Consider the following 19209-nt stretch of genomic DNA (forward strand, 5'->3'; position numbering starts at 1 on the left):
AAGGGATCGTCCCTCTGTACTCGGCACTGGTGAGGCCACACCTTGAATCCTGTGTCCAGTTCTGGGCCCCGCACTTCAGGAAAGATGTTGAGGTGTTGGAGCAAGTCCAGAGGAGGGCGACCAAGCTGGGGAAGGGTCTGGAGGGTCTGACCTACGAGGAACGGCTGAGGGAGCTGGGGGTGTTTAGCCTGGAGAAGAGGAGGCTCAGAGGTGATCTTAGTGCAGTCTACAACTACCTGAAGAGAGGTTGTAGTGGAGTGGGAGTCGGCCTCTTCTCCCAGGCAACCAGCGATAGGACAACAGGACACAGCCTCAAGCTTGGCCAGGGGAGGGTCAGGTTGGACATTAGGAAGCATTTCTTCTCAGAAAGGGTCATTAGCCATTGGAAGGGGCTGCCCAGGGAGGTGGTGGAGTCACCATCTCTGGAGGTGTTTAAGAGAAGACTGGACATGGCACTTAGTGCCATGGTCTAGTTGCCATGGTGGTGTCAGGGCAATGGTTGGACTCGATGATCCCAGAGGTCTCTTCCAACCTGATTGATTCTGTGATTCTGTGATTCTACTGAGGATAGAAACTGGGTTGTTGAATGTCATAGACATGTTTCAAGCTCCAGATACAGCTGTCCACACCTGGGCTCCACAGTAGATACCTCCAGTGTCCAAACTGCTGTAGGAGTCTGTAGAAGAGCTGGTTGCCCCAAGAGACAGATCTTCTCATCCTTGGGCAAGGTGAGATGGAGCTGAGATAGAGAAGGCTGCTGGAGCACCACCAAACCCATCAGCATATTGGGAAGGGTTTCACTTAATCTTGCTGCCACCTCTCCTTTTCCAGAAAGCCCAGAAACACCAGTGCTTTTCCCACATCCTTGCTTCTCAGAGACAGGAAGACCCGACTGTTGCACGTGAAAATTTGCTGTGGAGACAGGTTGGAGAAGCCTAGTACATCCCAGGGTGGCTCCTTATAGCTCGTCAAAGCAAACCTCTGGACCTCAAAAGCCACTGAGCAGGTCTTCAGACCTCCCTCTAACCCATCCGCAGTGGGATCAGGCAGCTCCTTATGGTGTGCCCATGGGCATTGCAGTGCAGACCCTTACAGCACTGCCCTGTAACCGCAACAGACTGACCTGAAACCTCTGATTTACCCTTAAAGGTCTGGCAAAGATTCAGGCCAAGTAGAAGATGCCCCACAGGAGACTACTGTTCTTGGAGTCCCTCTGCCAAGTGAAAACTCCTCTGTGAATCTCAACCTCCACCTAATATCTCTTGAATTAAATTCTTGCAGAAGGCTGATACCACCTGTTCTGGTAAAACCCAGTATGGGCACTACAGGGCTTTACAGGGGCCAAAACCCCTGGTAGCAGGATGAATTCAATAGGTGATCTTTTTGGTTGTATCTCCGTGGACCTGGTGGGTAGTTTCTCCTAGGTCACTCCTGTTGAAGACCAGGAGAAGGTGCTAGATTAAGTAATTAATGAATGAATCTCTTAAGTAATTAATCTCCCATCCCATAGACCACGTTTATTCTGCTTCACCCAGCAATTCAAGGAGCTACTGAACCAATAGGTTTTACTCCACATGTTGGAGTGAAACCTCTTGTTCTCAAAGGCTTCTTACCTTCCTCCACAGACACCAGGAGAAGAAGGTTTCTTGAACCTAACCACAGTCCCCATGAAAAAGTACATATTTTATTTTCCATTGCAATTTATCTGCACTTTTCTCCCCAGCCTGGCTTTTGCTGTGCCTTTCTCTTGCCAACATAGAATCACAGAATCACAGAATTAATCAGGTTGGAAGAGCCCTCTGAGATCATCGAGTCCAACCATTGCCATGACACCACCATGGCAACTAGACCATGGCACTAAGTGCCATGTCCAGTCTTTTCTTAAACACCTCCAGAGATGGTGACTCCACCACCTCCCTGGGCAGCCCCTTCCAATGGCTAATGACCCTTTCTGAGAAGAAATGCTTCCTAATGTCCAACCTGAACCTCCCCTGGCGAAGCTTGAGGCTGTGTCCTCTTGTCCTATCGCTGGTTGCCTGGGAGAAGAGGCCGACTCCCACTCCACTACAACCTCCCTTCAGGTAACCAGTCTTTTAAGACACACTCATCTCAGCTGATGAATTTATTACAAACTGTGATCAAGTTACCTTGAAATCTGCCTGGCCATAATCTGAGCAGCTCTAATTCTTCGCGCTCATCCCGAGGCTGATTTCTGCAGCCTTCAAATTAGTTTTGTGCCTTTTTGCTGCATCTGGTCTCCCAGCAATGCCTTCAAGATGCAGACACGGTAAATGCCCAATGCCCTGCATTGTGGGATGGAGAAGCACTTCATGGTCCCCTGCACCATGGAAGAAAGCTCCGCTTTGGTTTCTCAACTTTCTAGACCTTATAGTTGCCAAAACATGAAGACTCAAAAGCATAAAGCCAAAGAAATAGCTGCCAGGCCCAAAAATGCTAAATTAGTCATCCCAAAATACACTCTCTGAAAACCCCTTCTTGATTTTCAGCCCAGGTTTTGAAGTCCCACGCCGGGGTGAATGCCATGTGGACGAAGGGCTCGCACGTGAGTAGCTTTAGCTCGTGGGTTTTACAGCATCACACCCAAGCTTTTCCTGCAATGACTTCTCTGTAGCTCATGTGAGTCACTCAAACTCAAGAACGAGAATTAAGCAAGAATAATATCCTTGATGGGGAACACAGGGATTGTGCACTTACTTCAGAGAAACAAAAAAACACCCCAAAACCACTTTTTCTAAATATCTCTTAGCACTGGGAGCAGGAAGAGAAAGTTAAGAGCACTGAGAGTTTCCTGCCAAGCAAACAAATGTGCCACGTGGGCTGGAGGGATGCACACTTCTGCTAGACCTTCCCAGCATCCAAGCAGAGGGCTTTTCCTTCCCCAGCATGCCTTTCTAGGAAGCAGACCCCTGATCTGGCAAAGTCAGGCATTGAGCCATGTTGTTACTCTAAGCCACTTGGTACGTCCACTTCTTTTTCGAGTAGTGAGTCCTGGCTTAATTTTTCACAGAATCATGGAATCACAGACTCACAGGCTGATTGGGGTTGGAAGGGACCTCTGGAGATCATCTAGTCCAACTCCCTGCCAAAGCAGGGTCACCCAGAGCACATTGCACAGGGTCGTGTCCAGGCGGGTTTTGAATATCTCCAGAGAAGGAGACTCCCCACCCTCCCTGGGCAACCTGTGCCAGGGCTCTGGCACCCTCACAGCAAAGAAGTTCCTCCTCATGTTCAGATGGAACTTCCCATGTTTCTGTTTGTGCCCGTTGCCCCTTGTCCTGTCGCTGGGCACCACTGAGAAGAGTCTGGTCCCCTCCCCTTGACACCCACCCCTAAGGTATTTGTAAGCATTAATAAGATCCCCCCTCAGTCTGCTCTTCTCCAGCTGAACAGCCCCAGCTCCCTCAGCCTCTCCTCGTAGCAGAGATGCTCCAGCCCTCTGACCATCTCCGTATCCCTCCGCTGGACTCTCTCCAGTAGTTCCTTGTCTTTCTTGAACAGGGGGCCCAGAACTGCACACAGTTACTCCAGGTGTGGCCTCACCAGGGCAGTGTAGAGGGGGAGGAGAACCTCCCTCAAACTCCTGCCCACACTCTTCCTCACGCACCCCAGAACACCATTGGCCTTCCTGGCCCCAAGGGCGCATTGTTTTCTCATGGTGAACTTGTTGTCCACCAGAACTCCCAGGTCCTTCTCTGCAGAGCTGCTTCCCAGCAGGTCACCCCCAGCCTGTACTGGTGCATGGGGTTATTCCTCCCGAGGTGCAGGACTCTATACTTGCCTTTGTTGAACTTCATGAGGTTCCTCTCCGTCCAGCTCTCCAGCCTGTCCAGGCTTTTCTTCTGGTTTTCCTCGTTGGGGCTTGATTTTCTAAGGAACAACTCTGTCTGTCTGCCCCTCCAAGTAATTTCTGATCTAGTTGGCCAATTCAATAGAGGGACAAAGTCTCTGCCCTATTGAGCTGCTCCGAGTTTCACAGAAAACAGCTTGAGATACAAAGAAGAGCGAGCCAAAGGAGCCCTCACCCAGCAACTCAACCTTTATATGAGACACCAGAGAATCCACACCCGCTTCCCCCATGCTACAGCCCATGGTGGCTTGGGAATGTTTCCATCACACCATCAATGATGCACAAGGAAAGGTGACAGATGGTGCCCCAAAGCCATCCAGGAGACCAGTGTTGTGTTCAAACAAAGGGATGAGATTCCCCAATCCCACAGACTATTCATATTATTGCAGAAATTCCCCAAAAAGGATGGGCCGAGGCAGCATTTTCTTCAGAAGAAACCAAACCAGTGGGTGTTTGAAATAACACGCCAATCACCCAGCTTTGTGAGGAGTTTATTTTAAGGCTTTCATGGGCCTAATACCAATATTTGCAGACTCCTTGGCAAATAAATGCTCAGGAAAGCCTGAAAGTTTAAAACATCCTTTTTCTTTTTGTTCTTTCTCCCCAAATATCTGCAATTTTAAGCACTGGCTAAACACCAACATCTTGGTGCGTGTTTTGGGGAGCAACTGGACTGTCACACATGTACACATGTATACGCACACATGAGGGCTTGAGCCCTCCTGCCTGAGCCCTGCCTGGTGCCTACCCTCCGAAGGGCGTGGGAAAGCATGCAAAACAGCCCTCTGTACACCAAAACATCCTAATTTATACAACAGCAACCCTTCACATCCTCCCAGCGAGTTGAAAGCTGCCTGTCTGTGGCTCATCACCCATGAGATGAGCTGCAAGGTCTCAGCTTGGCGCTGGAGGCTCCAACCTTTGCAGCAAAGAACGTGCTGAAGCAGCCCCTCCCCAAAAAACCCATCTTGGCTGGGTGGGTTTTGCAGCTCCATCTGATGCTGCTGGTGGTAGAGCAGGAGATCCCCTGCCAGATTCTGCTCCTCTGTTTACACCACCCGCTGTGAAAAGGCATCGTGTCACAACCTCATTTCCAGCCCCTCCCCACTAAATCCTGGGGGAGCCCTGAGATGCCCTCAAACCACCAAGCTCCTACCCTTGAACTTGGAAAGAAAGGAGTGTGGGGGGTTTCCAGCTGAGATCCCAGATGCATGGAAGACTGTGGTCCCAGTAGTGCAGCCAGCATCCTGCACTGATTTTTTTAATAGGGAAACCATTTGGGCTGAACCCTGCTGCAGCAGAGTCCTCTGCTGGTGCTAAGGGGATGTGGCAGCAAGGAGCAAAAGATCCCCACATCCACCCCAGGGGAAAATGGAGTCCCCCATGGGAGTGCTAATGATGCCCTAGAAACATCCCTGGACTACAGCAAGGGAGGAGAGCAGAGTCCCAGACTAGAGGTGGAAGCATCGGGGTGCGAGCGGTGGGTCCCTGTCCCCATGCAGGGATGTCCACCCTCGCATGGATGGCCACTCAAGGCAGGGGCCTGGTTTTTGTCCATGGGTCACTTCAGGGGATGGAGATGTTTTATATTCCCTTTGAAGTTCTCCTTGTGTGACCACAGCCTCTCCTCCCATGACCTGTGGTCTTAAGGACAATGAAAGAGACTGGTCACCATCTGCCTTTCATCCAGCCGCCCACTTGCTGCTCCAGCTCTGTCCCTGCCCACGCGTAAAGGCTCGACGCTCTTTTAACCTCCTTTCATCCTTTTCTCATCAAAACTGGGGCAAGCAGGTTGGGAACCTGCTGGCCACTATTGGGAAAGGAGCCTAACTGCAAGCCCAAGAGCATGGATGGAGGTGGAGGCCATTTGAGACCCACACTGGGAAGGACCTTGGTACGTGTCCTTCACGATGGGGATTTGCCACCATCTCTGCATTTGGAGACAGGTTTATTTTGGAAAGATGTCCCTGATCAGCCATTCACCTGGACTATGAACCTCTCTGCACAACCTCATCCATGGCTGGACTGCTGGGTCAGCCATCCTGGCCCCCTGAGCACCACTGCAATGCCATTAGTGAAGCTGTGAGCCCAGCACCAGGATGTGGGATGCAAGCCAAGCGCTGGCAGGTGCCTACAAACCTTCTCCACTAGGATGCAAGAGGATTCAATGCCTTTTTTAAGACCTTCTTTAGGTGAAGCAGCTCCACCACCCCCAGCCATATTCAGTTCTTATGCTCCTGCTTCGTGGCTGAGTGCATTTTCACAGAATCACAGAATGGTTAAGGGTTGGAAGGGACCTCTGGAGATCATCATTTTGCAGCCTGGCAGCAGGACAAGATGCCACGTGGGCACACAGCCTGTTTGCAAACAGGGTGCGGGTGCAATGCCCTGGCACAGCGGCCGTTCCTCGTGGCCTGTTGAACGGGTCCATCTAGTCCCAAATGAGAAAACGGGCCTGAGCACCTTGGGATGAGATTGCAAAGCAGGTTGTTAACTCCTGGAGGGCAGCTTTTCAGTGTGATCCTGTCACTGCATACTGCAACTTGCAGGGCCAAGTAGAAAGGCTGCAAGAAGGTGAAGGTGCTCAGGGGATGACCATATTCAGTTAGCAGAGCTTCTGGTCCTCCTCAGGCAAAGGATTCGATGCCCTCAGCCTTCGCACTAGGAGAAAGGGACGTTGCTGTGGCTTTCAGGGAGCAGTTGGACACCCCAGAACCTGCTACATGTCCTTGTCGCCCTGTGCAGGACCCATGATCACAAGGAGAGGATGCATTTCCTATGGTCTAGGTCCCCAGGGGCATGTATCCCACCTGAGTGGACCTCCAAGCATCGGTGGAGGGCACAGGAGACCAGCTGCCCCTCTTCCAGCCCTATGGGAAACCAGGGGACCTACTCTGGCAGAGCCACCTGCATTGGTGGCACCTCTGTTGGGGTAGCTGCCTGGAGCCCATCAAGATAGGATCAGACAGGATCTAGGAAAGGGATCCATGGAGGTCTTTGGTCCAACCCCCTGCTCAGAACAGGGCTGGCTCCAAAATCAGAGCATCCTGGACATGTCTCAACACACCCCAGAGCTGTATATCAAGGGGGTCCATGGGTGCATGACCCAGAAATGCCTTTCCCTCTCCACTGGCTCTCAAGAAAGTCTATCTGGCCAGCCAGGAGTTGTTAAATGACACAAATTGCCCCTGAAGAGCATCTGCAGCACCACTGGGGCCCTGTGCTCAGCAGGATGCCCATACTCTGATGTCTCACCCCTCCAGCATCCTCCCGGGATTAGCTCGCAAGGCTGAGACTTAAAAATAACCCAATGAGGGCAGTGGGTGGGTGGGCATTGCTGTCACCGCGCTGTCACTAACGTCAGCTTCCCCAAACCCATCTGCACGCCGAAGTTGGCCACGAACCCAGTCTGGCATGCAAAGACAACTGAAAAACCATGGGGGTTTGCCAAGGAAATATTAAAAGCCCTGGAGCAGCCTCCCTGCTGATGCCTCCCCATCTGCTCTTCGTTAAGCAAATGAGCTGTGGGCTCCTGGCTGGGTGGTCTGGGCTTGGGGACCCCTCTGTGGTCAGCTCCTGGGGTGGGATGCAACGACAGTGCTGGGGAGGGGAAATTTTGGGGATTGTGGGCCTCGATGTAGCAGCATCCATATGGATGATGCCTTCAGACAGGGCTGTGGGCAGCAGCGAGCTCCCGTGCCCCACGGCCCCGGTTCCAGCTGGTGATTAATACCCCACTGGCCTGAGCCTCTTACAGACTTTCTGGGATCATTTCCTAGAAATTCATCATCCCTTACCAGGCAATACTTCCCAGATGTGGCAACCCATTTCTGCGTTTTGGCATCTGGCTGGTGATGCGGGGCTCTCCTCTCCACAGCAAAAAGCCTGGAGGAAGAGCAGCACTTTGCGACAGCCCCTTGTAGCATCAAAATCTCCCTCATCTCCAAAATATTTCCTTTTTTATCCCAAAGGACTCCTGAGTTATGGTAACTCCTCAAGCATCTCCAGAAGGCAGCTGGGTTGAAACACGATGTAAAAATTAATTTGTAGCAGCTGTTCTTCCTCCTGGTTGCCTGTAGATGGAGGAAGAGTGCTTCACCCCTTTGGGTTCCCTCCTTCAGCTGTCTGGTTGATGAGAGTACGTGGTGTTTTGGGGCTCTCCTCCTCCCCGCTTTGGCCCATCAGATGCCCAGTTTGGACAATTTAATGCCTGTCCTGGGAAAGATGTTGGCCATGACCTGCACAAGACCCTGCTACCCAATGAACCCACGAGGAAGAAATGGTTCCTCCAGGAGCCCACATATCCTCTTGAGAAACTCAAGATGCTGCATGAAACATGGCCCTGGGCTAAGCAATGACACTGGGATAAGCAAACACGGCTCCACCTGGCTACAACTCTGCTGGTCCATGAGGCAATCCAGGACTCGTGTTCTGGGTACACATCCCATAGGGTTACTCCCTCACCACCCCAACCTGTGTGGCCACCTCCAACCCACCAGTGGGCATCCCAAAAACAAGTTGCTTTGAAGGACCCCAGGTCCAAACCATGCCAGCGATGGTGCAATGATTAATCTGGACATTCACAGCCCAGAGATGTGGATCTGGCCAACAACGTCCAAGGAGGCTGAGTCATGCCAGGTGAACACCACAACGAACTGGGGTTTGATGGTGAGAAAGATTTCCCCTAAAGAGTTGCGCTGCTGCTCAAAGACCAATGTTAATTGAGGGTGGGGATCATATTGGGGCCATAATTGAAATCTCAGAACACGTCGTAATTTTTAGAGATTTTTATTCTTTTCTTCCAAAATGAAGTGGTTTGTTTGGGAGGCACAGAAGTATTCCCCTTCCTCGCTTTCTGTTACAAAGCACTTCACTTTTCACTTCAAAAAAGACTTTTTTTCCACAAAGAAGTGGCTCATCTCTTTTTTTTTGAAGCAAGCAAACCAAAATAGGCAAGGGTTAAAAAAAAAACCAACAGAAACTATTCGCTTTGACCTCCCTTTGACCGGAATCATGTTTTCCTCACAAATTTTGTTTCAACCACACAGTCGAAAAAATGCCTCCTGCCCCAGCCTCGCTGCTCTGGCCGGCTTTGTAGGTTTTGTCCAGTTTAGAGTTAATGGGATTCTTGTGAAACTGGTGGACGCACGCTTGATGTCGACCCTGTGTGGGAGGAGGAATCAGTTAGAAGACTGTAAGAAACGCGATTTAGTAGGAAAAGAGCAAGAGAAAGACTTTGTTGCTTCATTACCCCGCAGATAAAGCATTCACAAAAGCAGGGAAAGACAAAGCAACCCTTTTCCAGTGAGAGCAAATGTTTACCCTGCACGATGCAAACTGACCCCAGGTAATCTCAGGTTTAACGACATGGTTTAATACCACCAAAAAGGGCCTCTTTTGTATTTCTCAGGTTGTCATCCGGAGGTGTCCTACCTGCCGGGGGATTTCCTACAGGTATCTGAATATATCCTGGTAACAGGAGTGACACTTGTTAAACGTGTTGTGAAACGTGTTATATATAAATATATATTTTTATTTCTTTTTAAATGTGTTGTGCATTTTATATATATATATTTTTAGCCAAGCCCCAGTGCCCCATCGCTGGCAGAGGCCACGGGGGAAGGGACGAGGGTAAGGAATGAGCAATGTGATACCCGCTCCGAATCACGCCCTGCTTTTGTGGCTGCAGGATTTTGTGAGACGGAGGTGGGGTTGGTGTGCTCAATAATCTCCAGAGAGTTTCCCTGCCTCGGAAACTTTCCCACTTTTATAACCTCTACACATTGTCCTGCCTCCTCCAGGTAGGACATCTTCTCAGAAAGGGTCATTAGACATTGGAAGGGGCTGCCCAGGGAGGTGGTGGAGTCACCATCTCTGGAGGTGTTTAAGAAAAGACTGGCCGTGGCACTTAGTGCCATGGTCTAGTTGACATGGTGGTGTGAGGGCAACGGTTGGACTTGATGATCCCAGAGGTCTCTTCCAACCTGATTGATTCTGGGATTCTGTGACATAGGGTGGATGATGGAGGACAAGCCACAGCGGCTGTCACCGCCATGCTCCATCTCTTGGTGATGGCGATCTGGGTCCTGGGAAGGTCTTTTTACAACCATGAGGAGATAAATAATTACTGGGGGGATCTTCATTCCCCCCTGGGGGCTCATTACAGCTCCAGCACATCTCCCCGTGGGACAGCAGGACAGGGACAGCTCATGGGAGATGCTGGCACCTCCTCACCACCCATGCAATTCAGCACAACAAATGTTATTCAACACCATGAAGCTCTGCACCTCTTCACTGGGGGCTTTGGTTCTTGTTAACTCATTTTTCAGCTTTTAGTGAGTTGATCCCCAAAATCTTCCATGAGCACTTGAGTGGGTTTTGGCATTCAGCTTGCTGTGTTCACGAGCTCTTCCATGCCTCCCCCTTTGGACACAGCGTGGACCTTCTGCAGGAGATTTTCTTTCTTCTAAAGACATTTTTCACCCTGCTGTTTAGCTCTGGCTACCCTGGGGCATCTTTCTATGGCTTTTTTGAATCAGTGCTTTGCATTTGCGTCCTCAGTCCACTTCCACTCCGTCTGCAAACATTTCATCCTTGTGTTCAGCTGCTTAATTCCGAGGAACTTCCTCATTTCTCTGTAATTTCACTTTTTGCAGACAAACACTGCAGTAGTAGCTTCTTTTTCACTGCAAATACTTTATAGTCACTGGACATCCTCTGCTAAATCCATTCTACTTGCTAACCATGGCTAGGCAGGGGTTTGGCCTGTGCCAACTCAAACCCATCAAGATAATGCCCAACCCTATAGGTTGGCCATACAGCTGTCCTGTCCAAGGACGAAGGACACACTTGGGGCTAGATCAGGAGGGATTTCAGGACCTGAGAGCTTTAAAGACTTTTACAGAGATTGAACTGTTGTGGACCTCCGCAAGGGAAAGCCCACAGCATCTTGCAGCAGACCCACCCAGTGGACCAGCTCTACCTGTGACTGTCTTAATAAGAGAGAGGAAATTATATTGTCTTGAGGGCAAATGTTGCAGAAAACACGTTTTTCAGATGTATGATGGTCTAGGCCAGGGCCCAGGGGATCTGACCACTATCAACATCTTCCCAGGGCAAGGCTGGAAGAGATAGTGAGAGCCTGGCCAAACTGGTCATCCTGGGGGACCCTTCCTGACACATGCAAGGTCCTGGGACAACCGGGGCTGGTGGGAACCAAAGGGTGCTTCAGGCAGGAGGATGATTCCATGGACATTTCTAGCCTGGGGCTTGAGTTTTTGCTCAACAGAGGCAGTGTGGTCACCCTTCTTAGGGATGACGATGCCCTCTGACCGCATTCCTCCAGGGACAACCTCTCTGGACCTCTGATCCAGCCAGCAGACTCTGGGCAGGCAGTGACTTTCCCGATATGTAGCCTCAGTCTAATTAGTCTAAGAGGAATATTTGTTCTGGCTTTGCCCAGAGCAGCTGGCTGTGGGCCAGGACATTTTAGCTTCCCAGCCTGAGCCCTGGAGAGTCGCCGGTCAGACTGTCACAGCACAACAAATACCTTGCCCTGACCCTGTCCATCACAGCTTGGCTGCTCAGAGCTCAGCAGCAGCACCAGGAGCTCGTGTATGTCTGCTACAGAAGAAGAGTAAAAGCTAAGGAGAAGCATCGTCAACTTCCATGACTTGGCTTGATGGTATATCTCAAACCCTAAGCCAAGTTATAGCCCCTTTTCCCAGGAAATCTTGAAACTGCAGATTTTTCGTGGAGCTACACCAAAGACCCTCTTCTTGATGCAAAAATGTTATGGGGAACTGCAAATGCCCCTGATGTGGAGCCAGCCTCCTTTTTCCAGGGTGAACAGTGTATGACTACTTGCCTGGCTGAGCACACATCAAGAGATGAGTCCCATGTGGATATCTTCGTGGTCCTAAGAGATGAACCCCTTTCCTAGCCACTCAGCTTTCTGACTTCATGGAGAACAGAGGATGAGGACGTCTCCTGTCTCCCCTAAATACCGTTCCCTGCCACCAGCCTGCCTCTTTGCTGTTGTTCTCTGTGGCCTGAGGTTTTGAATGTAATCCAGAGAGAAAGCAAAAATGGAAATTCCCCAGGGCATGGAGGGAAGGAGGATGGAGAGGGGACGGTTTCTGATCTCGTGGCAGCTGTGAGGTGGCTCCTTCCCCCAGGCAGCCTGGGCTGTGCCAGCTGTGCAGCCACAGGGACCACCAGGACACGAAGCCTAGGGCAGGCTGACCTGGTGGGTCATATCTTGCTAGGCTTTGCTCAACCGTGGTCGTCAGAGATGCAGAGGTGGAAAGGGGCTGAAGCGATGTGTCTGAAGTCAAAGAGTGGCAGAGTCGGGATGAGACTCCGGGTCCCTTATCCAACATCTTACGGTAAAGACCATGGGCAACCAGGAGAAGGAGAACAAGGACTGTGGGAACTCTGTCTGTCTCTGCTGGTGGGGGGACCAGAGGACAGGTCTTATAGCAGCACCTAGCTCAGGTGCTCCTTGTGGAGCTGGAGAAGCTGGAGGTTTTATCACAAGTGGATTCTCTGAGGTCTAATAGGGGTTTCTCCCTGCCTTGTCCCCCATAGAGGGGTCATTCAGGGTCTATCTCCTTCCTCTTCCACGTGCTGATGGGAACGTCACCATCTCTGAGCTTTCCACCTTCCTCCAGGTGTGATCAAATGGACCAACAGGCTCAGAAGTAATTAATCACACAGAAACACACCCCAGCATGCTGATGAGCACCCATTTTCTTAGAAAAGCCACCTTCAGGCCCCTCCAAAACCAAATACAGCTGCCTTCAAGAATACAAGAGCTTTTAATACATGTTCTATTATTGGGTTCTCTCTATTTATCTTCTCACCCCAGAGTTTTTCCAGTATTTTCTAGACTCTCCTTGTCCTCACAGGGGCCAGAAAGCTGAAACTTCAGGAACTAGCACTTCCCAGTCTGCAAACTGGGACAATCCCACCAAAGCCAGTGGCTCCTCTCCACCCAGTGGATGGATACCCGTTGTTAGAGATGCTGGTGAAGCACCAGCTCTGCTTCTTTCCAAGCTCCTTAGTAGGCACAGCAGGGATTTCTGATCTGTATTTCATCTCCATTTCTTGCTCTTCTCCAGGCATCATGTCCCAAGCTCAAATATACTGAAACATCCCAACTAAACTGCTGCTGGCTGCCATGAGAAACGTGGCAGGTATCAGCCACGCACATTAATGCTCGGTTAAAATAATCCATTAAAACTGGTGAAGAAGAATACTCAGTGTCCTAGGAAACACCATGAAGAGGAGCTGAGTTCACTGTTCAGGATCTGGCTAAAATGCTGGTGCTGGTTGTTTGCCCCTGTTATTATTTCCCAGCCAACCTGCTGCCCCCCAGCCTCTCTTCACCTCCATGTTTTCAAAGAATCAATCACAGAATCAATCAGGTTGGAAGAGACCTCTGGGATCATCGAGTCCAACCGTTGCCCTGACACCACCATGTCAACTAGACCATGGAACTAAGTGCCATGTCCAGTCTTTTCTTAAACACCTCCAGAGATGGTGACTCCACCACCTCCCTGGGCAGCCCCTTCCAATGGCTAATGACCCTTGCTGAGAAGAAATGCTTCCTAATGTCCAACCTGAACCTCCCCTGGCCAAGCTCGAGGCTGTGTCCTCTTGTCCTATCACTAGTTGCCTGGGAGAAGAGGCCAACTCCCACTCCACTACAACCTCCCTTCAGGTAGTTGTAGACTGCACTAAGGTCACCTCTGAGCCTCCTCTTCTCCAGGCTAAACAACCGCTGCCTTTCCTACATCACAGTTCAGTGCCGGGATAGCTCCACTTTCTGCAGGAGAAACCCTCCTCGGGGGAGTGTGGAAGGACAAATACTTGGCTTTGCATGTGTTGTTTGTGTGCTTGTGTGCACTTTTTCTTAGGCACTGGTATTTCCCCAGTGCTCCCACCGTCGCCGATCGTGGGAGGTCACTGTAATTCAGTGGTAGGCAGCAAAGAGCTCTACATAATCCCAAGCCTTGTCCCCAAATATTCAGAAATCGCTGGCTGATGCCCTTTGTGGCATTAAGTGCTTGCGTTGTCCTTTGAAAACAAGTCTCTGAATGGATAAACCAGGCAAGATCCTTCCTGAGCCCAAGGGAAAGTGAACCAGACAGATCCTCAGGGATGCTTAGACCTGCTTAGCGCACACCGACCAGGATGCAAAGAGAAATCAAAAGAGATGGGAAGGGAGGGAGGAGAGAAATGTTTGCAGCATGTTGGACCAAGCAGAAGGACCTGGGACAGCCAATTATTGAAGGAAATGCCAAGGGAAGGGAAACACCCAGTGCCAGGGTGATTTCCGAAGGGAAACAACCCTGAGCTTGACGTTAGAGAATCACAGAATGAACCAGGCTGGAAGAGCCCTCTGGGATCATCGAGTCCAACCATTGCCCTGACACCACCATGGCAACTAGACCAGGGCACTAAATGCCATGTCCAGGCTTTTCTTAAACACCTCCAGAGATGGTGACTCCACCACCTCCCTGGGCAGCCCCTTCCAATGGCTAATGACCCTTGCTGAGAAGAAATGCTTCCTAATGTCCAACCTGAACCTCCCCTGGCCCCACCTACATCTCTCTCTAGGTGAGGACGGGGGAGCTGTTTCTGTTCCATGGGTAGATTTTTGGCCGGCTGTGCTGCTGGGATAGCCTCATGGCTCCGTCCGCGGAGACCCCTTCCCTCCTGCAATGCACCAAGCACCACAAAATTTGTAGGACCCATATGAGAGCTGCGATCCCTGTGGCTGGGCGGTCAGTGCCAACACGCAGGGCATGGCAGGTCCCACATGTGCTGCTGATCTTCTCAGAAAAGCATCCAGCCCTGCTGAAGGGCCATTTTTTACCCTTTCTGACCTCTTTACACCACTTGATCCCAATTCCCATCAGCTCCTGAATCCTGCCTTGATCAAGGTTTTGGTGGCTGCTCAAATATAGTTATTTATAGGGGTGATTTTTAAGGCTGGGGATGCAAAGGGCAGCAGAGCAAAGCAGTCTAGTTTGAAAGTACATGATTTGGGACCTGGTCCCAGAGGGGCAGGATGTGTCCGTGCCCCCAAGGCTGGCAGCGTGTGTCCCTCTCCTATCTCTGGTGAAGTCCAGGGTCACTTGGCCCTGGATGCAGCTTCTCAGAGCTGAAACATTGCCATGCTTTGCAGCCCAGGGGGGCTTTGCTGATGACTGTTCTCCTGCGTGTTATCTCAGCGCAACTCCCTGCGTCTGTACCAGCCCTTATCTCTCCCTGTGCTTATAAACTGGGAGCACTTAAAACTAGGAGGACTTTTAAACTGGGAGCACTTTTAAATGGGGAGCACACTCCTTCCCCGCCAGCTGGTTTTGCAGGCTGGGTGAGCGCGGTGGCATGAAGGGCAGATTTGGGGCAGTAAATACATGGTTGCCCCCATTTTGCCTCTATTTTTTCACCTTTTCTCTTTACATTGTACTGGGAGCCAGTTTACCTCAGCCTGGATGCACTGGGAGGGATGGGAGAAGCATGTCGGGAGGTGGAGTCACCATCTCTGGATGTGTTTAAGGAAAGACTGGACATGGCACTTAGTGCCATGGTCTAGTTGACAGGGTGGTGTAAGGGCAATGGTTGGACTCGATGATCCCAGAGGTCTCTTCCAACCTGGCTGATTCTGTGATTCTGTGTTGCTGGAGGAGAGGGTCCTCCAGCCCCTCCATGCATGGAGTGATGGAGAGCTCGGTGGCTTTCTCCCCAGTGGATAAAAGGTGCAAGATGCCCCCGAAGGCGCTGAGCCAAGCAGCCCTGGAGGGCAAGCACAGGCTGGAGCCAGCGGCCAGTGGGAACGGGACTGTTTGGGCTAAGGGAGAGGCTGATTAGAGCTGCTCAAGGCCCTCAGAAAGCTGACTTCGCTGCAGCAGCGAGGGTGAGGAGCTGGAGCAGAGAGCTCGGCTCAGACATCCCACCACACGTGGGATCTGCTCTGCCCCCGATTGCTGAGGCCAAGCAACCCAGCATCACCTTCTGCTGTGATTGCTGGAGAATTAGTGATTTGAGGGCATTTGTGGTTGCCTGAGACCCCCTCCAAGCGTTGGTCAGCAATGCTCTTTGGGAACCAGGTGACTGGTGGGCATCTGCATGCCCCAAAACTGCCTGGGGCCCCCCAAAGCACCACTGCTCAAGCACTAGTGGCACTTTGTGCCCAGAGCTACCTGGCTCATGACCATCGCACCTCCTCTGAACACCTCCCAGGAAAGCATTAAGCTTCAGCCCTTTGACTCTCCCATCTGGAGCAATCTTCGCTGCCCTGCTCCCTTCTTCACCCCACGTCCATGGTGTTGGTGAGGTGCAAGAAACCTTTGTGGAACAGAAAGTAGGAAGTGGGACAGAAAGTAGGTGCCTCTCCATGCCACAAAACCTTCTCCAACCTTCACTTAACCAAGTAGTTTCTCACCAGCCCAGTATTTCACTTCTATTTCCCCCAAACCAGCTGTGATGTTGGTTCTTTGTGCTCAGCCTTTCACTGAAGCCACCAGCCTCCAAACTCAGGGGTTACCTTGGTCCAACCAGGGAAGACAATTCCCACCAATCGCAGCAGCCACAGAAGTGCCATAGACCGGGGAGGAAATATCTAAAGCGAAGTAGGCATGAGAGACATTTCTGTGGTGTGTAGAGATCCATGTACCATGGATGGTACACTTCCTATGAGATGTTCTGAGTGAATGTTCTCCAGAACAGCAGTTATGGGAATTGGGACCTAATTATCTCAAAAGCCTCAAGGCTGATGTTTTCCACAGCCTGGAGGACATCTTTAAGGTTACTGGGATGGTGAACCTGGCATGGCAGAGGACCTGGGTAAGTATGGATCCCTCGCCAGGGAAGAATCACCCAACCTGGTTTCATCAGGTAGATGTCAACCATGGTAGTGTGAGAGGAATCTCCAGCATCAGAGAGGAGGATACTTCCAAAAGACAGATGATGCCATCTCCAGGGATGCAAGGTGAATTGTCCTCTGGAGGTAGCTGGTTCTCCCCATGGTCTATAGAAGCAGCCTTGAGACTCAAACATGAACCCTTTAAAACACATCTGGACTCAGCAAACAGAAATTAGGCATCTAGGATGGATGTCCACCCCATGTAGCTACCCAGACTCTCCGTCGGGAGGGATGTAGGTGCTTCCCAGTGTTGTTCACCTCCAGCTGTGCCTGTGCTGCCTCTCCAAACCAGTTGGAAAGGGGCCCATCTCTAAGCAGAGCAAGTCAAGCAGCTACCGTGCCCAGATGTTTCTCCAGGAGCAGCCCTCTCCCTTGCCTCATGAGAGCACTGATATCTCTGCCAGCTGTGCTAACATCTGGACTGTGCTATCCTGCAGGAGCACCTGCTTCAAAGGACAGAAGTTCATCCGCTTCAGCCAGAGCTTTTATCTCTGATCTAATGACAAACACGTGGCGCTCATCCTCCGCAGCACGGCTGGAGGTTGTCTGGGGTTTACTGGGGAGGGAGGAGGTGGGTGACAAGCTCACCGTGTCCTTGCAAGGGCACTGCGTGGGGCAAAGCAGCCCTGCCTGCACTTCTGATGTGCACTATGGTGGGTGGGAGAAGGCCTCGTATAAGGGCTTGGAAAGGGCTGCATTAGCACCCCCTCCACCTTGCAAAGGAGCAGGCAGACCCCAGGACAGGCGCCACATTACACCAAACTGTGGCTTCAAGGACTTTCCTGGTCACCTCCCGGGCACAGGAGAGACTCCCACCTTCCCACACAAGTGGACAGATTTATTTCCTAAGGGTGTCCTCTCATCCCTTCCCTTCCACAGAGTGACTGAGGCTGGCAGGGACCTCTGGAGACTGTTTAGTCCAACCACGTGCTCAAGCAGGAGGGGATTGTCCAGGGCCATGTCAAGATGGGTTTTGAGCATCTCCAAGGATGGAGACTCCACAACATCAACTGACAACCCATGCCAGTGCTTGTCCACCCTCACATAATTTTCTTATGTTTAAACAGGATTTCTTGTGTTTCAGTTTGTGCCCATTACCTCCTGTCCTTCACTGGGCACCACTCAGAAGACCCTGGCTCCATTTTCTTTATTCCTACCCCATCAAGTATTTGATAAGATCCCCCCAAATCTTCTCGTCTCCAGGCTGAACAGTCCCAGCTCTCTCAGCCTTCAGTCCCTTCTTCATCTTCATGGCCCTTCACTGGACTCAATCCAGAATGTTCATGTCTTTCTCATGCTGGGGAGCCCCAGAAGCCCACCAGGACACCAAGGTCCTGCTCTGCAGAACTTCTCTCCAGCTGCTCAGCACCCAGCCTGTGCTGGTGCCTGGGATTAGTGCTCCCCAGGGGCAGGACTTTCCATTTCCGTTGTTTGAACTCCACAAGGTTCCTCTCTACCCCTTCCTCCAGCTTGGCCAGGTCCCTCTGGATGGCAGCATGTCCATTGGGTGTATCAGCCACTACTCCCAGTTTCATATCACTTTTCCCTTTGTCAGGGCTCCCTAAAGGACATGGAATCACAGGGTACCCCTAGGCTGGCAGGGCAGGGGACTTTCCAGCCAGGACCCATCCCACCATGCCCAAGAGAGGTGAGTAAGGCAGACCTGGAGAGGGGAGAGCTAGGGGAAGCTCCCAGCACCAGGCAAGTTCGTGGTGATGAGGCAGGTCTGAGGCCAAGCCAGAGCATGGGAGCCCATGGCAAAGCAGGTCTGGGCCATGGTGGGGCTGGAGACACCTATGGCGTTGCTGGGGCAGGGACTGATGGCCCCAGGCTGAGCTGAAATGGGGGTTCTGGGCCCATGGGCAGGAAGGGGGGAGGCCCCAAGGGAGGCTGGACAGGGCATTTAAAGCTAATTAGTGTCCTCAAGCCCCCAACACTCCTCTCTCCTCTCAGAAGTGGCCAGGACTGATCACAAGGAGGAGGGAGCAGACAGGAAGGATGGTGCAGGATGGGCATGGACATGGTGTGGGTCTCTTGAAGACGTAGCTAGTGAGCATTGGTTGTCTGATTAAGATCATGATAGCTGTGAGGTTGGGGAGGGTCAAGAAGAGATTTTTCCTCCTGGTTTGGGCCATGGAAAGTTTCATGGAGGCTTTGGCTCAGTTTCTCCCTTCCCACAGCACCAGCTCCAGCTGAGATGAGAGTGGCTCCATCCAAAAAGACCCCATGGCCCAAGGAGGTGGAGGTCTCATTTCTGCCAGGGATTTTCCATTTTCTTTAGATCTTTGTCTTGCAAACAGGCACGGGGGACACTTCCCCTCCTTAGCATGTGGTCGGCACCATCAGAGCGAAGGACCTGTCTCAGCCAGGACCTTGGGGTGGTCTCACCCTGTCCGATCTCCAGCTG

Source organism: Nyctibius grandis, chromosome 2 (assembly GCF_013368605.1).
Source record: "Nyctibius grandis isolate bNycGra1 chromosome 2, bNycGra1.pri, whole genome shotgun sequence".
In the NCBI taxonomy this organism is placed as follows: Eukaryota; Metazoa; Chordata; class Aves; order Nyctibiiformes; family Nyctibiidae; genus Nyctibius; species Nyctibius grandis.